The 4,432-nt window shown below is 37.7% G+C and overlaps 1 pseudogene; it reads right to left on the reverse strand.

The window, feature by feature from the left end:
- Positions 1–3,821: 3,821 nt before the first annotated feature.
- Positions 3,822–3,941, reverse strand: LOC112469767 (annotated as a pseudogene).
- Between the last annotated feature and the right edge of the window lie 491 nt (positions 3,942–4,432).

Raw genomic sequence — 4,432 nt, forward strand, 5'->3', positions numbered from 1 at the left:
CAGTTGAATAAGATTATTAATAAGAGATAATTTTCACAAATCTTATAGAGATGTTGATTAACTCATACAACAGTGATTATATTATCACTGCATTAATTATGAAGTAGAAAATATTTCCTACAAAAGCAAGAATGGTTAAAATTTAAAAATGGATTTTTTCAATGTCTTTAAAAGGTTTCAAAGATACTTTGGGAATGGTATTAGAGAAATTAAAAGCAATGAAATAGCTTATGGCTTAAAGGTAATTTTAGGAAGAATATGGTATTGCTTTATGTTTGATTAACTAGGGGTTTTTAAAATGAGAACTTCTTACAGGAAGATCTAAAATAAGAGAGAGAAGGGGTTACATGGATATTTTCACTTAAGTTACTTTTATGTTACACAAATACATTTAGGTTCATCTTTTGTACTGGTTATCTTTTGGTACTAATCCCTCAAAGTAATCTGGCAAAAGCAATAAGGAGAAAGAAAAAGTTGGCCAGTGGCTGGTACTCTTATTAACTTCCTGAGAGTTTGAATTTCTCTCTTCTGCCTGCATTTTCATTGCCATCTGTTAGGTGTAGAGTCCCTTTTGTCATCTTGCTTAAAGAATTGTTCTACCTTTCACCTGCTTCAGGGACTCTGAGCCCATGAAAACAGAACATTTTCACTTAGTCCCCAGAGAGAGTTTTCAAGCCCTAACAACTTGGCTTAGAACTCTCTGGTGAGTCCTAACCTTCTGGCCAGATGGGGCCACCAGATACAGATTTCAATGTCACAGAATCCATTCATTGATCTCCCTTCTGCATTTTGTATCTGTTGTTGTGACTAGTATTTTGGAACAGAGATGATCTGTCTTCATGGATGAAAACCCTTTTTTGTCCATGTTATTTCTCATAGGAAGGCTTTTCCCTCAAAAAATCCTTTATGTGAATCTTCTTTTACATCCTCTTCATGTCTTCTTCTCCCAAGATTTGCTAATTTCTCCCTTCTTTCTTGTGCTCTTCAATTTGCTTGCTACATTCTTCCTAGCATTAACCCAATATTGCTCATCCTTTGAGATTCTTGCTAGGCTGGAGAAGCGGGTGCACAGTAGAATGGGGACCAGCCAGAAGGAGGGAGCAGCCAAGAAAGCCATGATGGCTCCTAGCTTGGGAAGATCTAAGACATTCCGGCACTTGGGGCGGGGGTCTGGGAAGAGATAGTTGCTAAAAGGGAAGTGCCTTTTAGTGTCTGGAAGCCCTTGTTTCATTCCTCTTAGAAACTGAGGACATCAATCATTCTTCTATTTAACAAATGTTTACTGAGCATTGCTATATGCCAGGTATGCATTAGATACTGGAGATACAACTATGGACCAGACAGATAAGATCTCTGTCCTACTGTCTTAATGGGGAAACAGCCAATATAATAAGCAAATATGTTCTAGAGTGATAGGGGTTCTGAAATGGGAAGTTCTGGATTTTATAGGAGCACATGGGAAGTGCTCTTATCTCTGATTTGGGAGATTCGGGGAGGTTTCCTAGAGGAAGTGATGGATGAGTTGATGTTGGAAAGATGAATAGAATTTAGTCAAGTGAAAGGTTTGGCAATGGGGGTAGATGGTAATGGGCAGAAGGAGGAGCATGTGTGAAAGACCTCAAACAAAAAGAAGTATAAATATGAGGGAGTGCAAGGAGATATAGGGGCAGTAAGGAGAGTGATGTGAAATCAGGCTAGAAAAATGAGCAGAGACCAGGTTGCAGAGGGTCTGAGAAGTCATGTTAGAATTTGATCTTTTTTTCTTTTCCTTCCTTCCTTCCTTCCTTCTTTTCTTCTCTCTTTCTTTCTTCTTTCTTTTTCTTTCTTATTTTTTAATTAAGTTTATTGGGGTAACATTAGTTAATACAATTATATAGTTTTCAGGTTCACATTATAATTTGACATCTGTATATGCTATTGTGTGTTTACCACCCAAAATTCAGTTTCCTTCAGCTACCATATATTTGTTGATCTTTTTTCTAAGGCTAATGGGAGGTAACTGGAGGGTTTTAAGCTGAGACGTGACATGATGCCATTTACCTTTTATAAAGATGACTCTGGCTTTAGTGTTGACCCTGGTCTATAGGTGGCCAAGACTGGAGCAGGGAAACCTGTTAGGAGGAATGCAGGGGAAAAGCAATCACTGGCCAGCAGGCAAGTCCTACAGGCAACTGTTGCCTGGGGCTGGGGTGGGGAGAGCAGTGAGGAGAGGGAAGAGAAATTGTCTTGGATAAGCTTTGGTGGCAGTTGGTAGAAGGTGTGGGAAGAGAAACAGAAGAGTTATTGATGGGTTATTTTTGAGGACCTGCCCTGCTTCTAGTAGCACCTGGCAGCAGTATCCCCATCTTCTTGCTTAGATTCATCAGTTTTAGTATCTGATCCCTAGAAAGGCAGTGGGTCCCACAAAGTGTCAATGGTCCTATTTGTCAGGCTGCGTCCTCAGCAGGCTGTTGCTTTTCCTGGAGGTGGTGGGTAGGAACCCATGGATCTGGGGACATGACAGGGAGACATATTGGTGTCAGGCTTTTTAGACTCTGAGTGGTTTGTAGTGGAGCAGTGAGCACTGATGAACTTCCTCTGCATCCTCTTTTTGTGCAACTACTAAGCCATAAGCATTGCTCTTCCTCTTTTTTGGTCTCCATATGACTTCTTTAAGTATGTTTACTGCATCCTACCACACCACTTCTTTGAGCAGGAAGCAAACAGTCATTTCTCTTTCTAACTGAAAGAGCATGCACCCATAGTCTATTGGGTTCTAAATGTTGGAAGTCCTTTGTCTGCCCCTTTATTCTAAATCTCTAATAGAGTTTACTATTTGAAGGAAATTAGACCATACGTAGGAAAAATAAAGAAAGATAATAATGACATTCTTTCTTTTTTGGTAATTACCTTGAGAAGACTATATACATGAGAATAAATTGAGGAAAATTTTTGAATTGCATTTTATTTCTCTAAAGCCTGGCCAATAATTTCCTCTCACATGTAACTCCTGCAGTTCAGCAGTGGTTCCCAGCTCTGGCTGTGGGAAGGCACTCAAATAAAAGGCAGATGCTAATATAAATGTCTAATCACTATGTTGTACACCTGAAACTAATATAATATTGTATGCCAACTATATATATATTTTTAAAAAGGCAGATGTTGGAGCTTTACACCTGGGATGTTCTGATTCATTAGGGTTATGGATCTATTAGAACATTTGGCTCAATTTTAATGCCAGATTGAATAGCACACTTGTCATTCCATATAACCTCTATAATAAACAAATTATTTTTGTTTAGAATTATTCTTATCTAGTTAGATTTAAGCCTGATAAGTGAAATCTGTTATTCTTTATTGTGCCAATGACTTCTTAGTCATCTAGATTTGACTAGGAAGAAAGTTAAAAGATGAAAATTTATGGTTAATGAGCATTTTTCAAATACTAACGTTGTATACTTTTCTTGTTTTCTTATGTAGGGCAACTGTTGAGGCCTGCTGACAAACAATCAGATGCAATAATGTTCTGCAGTAAAAAGAAGTCACTTGGTAAGTATTGAGTTCTTCGGATGATACAAAGAGAATATGATTTTTAAATTAAATTAAATTTTATTTCGTGGAGGTGTATTTTATATACAAGAAACACAAATCTTAAGTGTTCAGTTTGCTGAGCTTTGACAATTGTATGCACCTAAAAACTACTATCTTAAAAACAAGATATAAGACATTTCTAGAAAAAAAAAAAATATATATATATATTTTTAGTCACGGCAACCCTTGGTTGACTTCACAGATTGCAAGGACCTTGTCAGCTTATGATTCTTGTATTTTTTTATTTGTTACGCCTATAGCACCTGGTCTTCCTAGGTGGTCTCCCATCTAAGTACTAACCAGGCCTGACCCTGCTTAGCTTCCTGAGATCAGACAGGATCAGGCTTGTTCAGGGTAGCACCGCTGTAGATGTTATAGAACATTTTTATCACCCTGGAAAGTCCCCTTGTGCCTGACATTTTTCATTCATTCTCCCTGCACTCCACACAACCATCTTCTGATTTTTATCAGATTAGTTTTGCTTGTTTTTTTGAAACTAACACAAATGAAATAATACAGAGGGTATTGATATTCTCTTTTGTCTCTAGTTAGTGACAGACTATTATGTAATTTTTCTTTCCATGCACATATATTCAATTTATGACTGCTATTTTAAAAAATATTTGACCATAGACTTGTTAGAGACTCACAGCTGGATTAGAGTTTATCTACTGCTTTGTTCCTTCATTTAATAATGTCTCTGACAGAGGATTTACTTAGATAGGCAGTTGTTTCATGCTGTAGTCCATTCACTTGTTGGGCACTTATTTATTGGAACATTCAGCCTCATCATGAGTTGAAATCTGTCTCAGTGTAGTTCCCACCCAGAGGTTGTTAGTTGTGCCCTCTGGGGCAATACTTT

This window comes from Pteropus alecto, unplaced genomic scaffold (genome assembly GCF_000325575.1).
Source record: "Pteropus alecto unplaced genomic scaffold, ASM32557v1 scaffold86, whole genome shotgun sequence".
In the NCBI taxonomy this organism is placed as follows: Eukaryota; Metazoa; Chordata; class Mammalia; order Chiroptera; family Pteropodidae; genus Pteropus; species Pteropus alecto.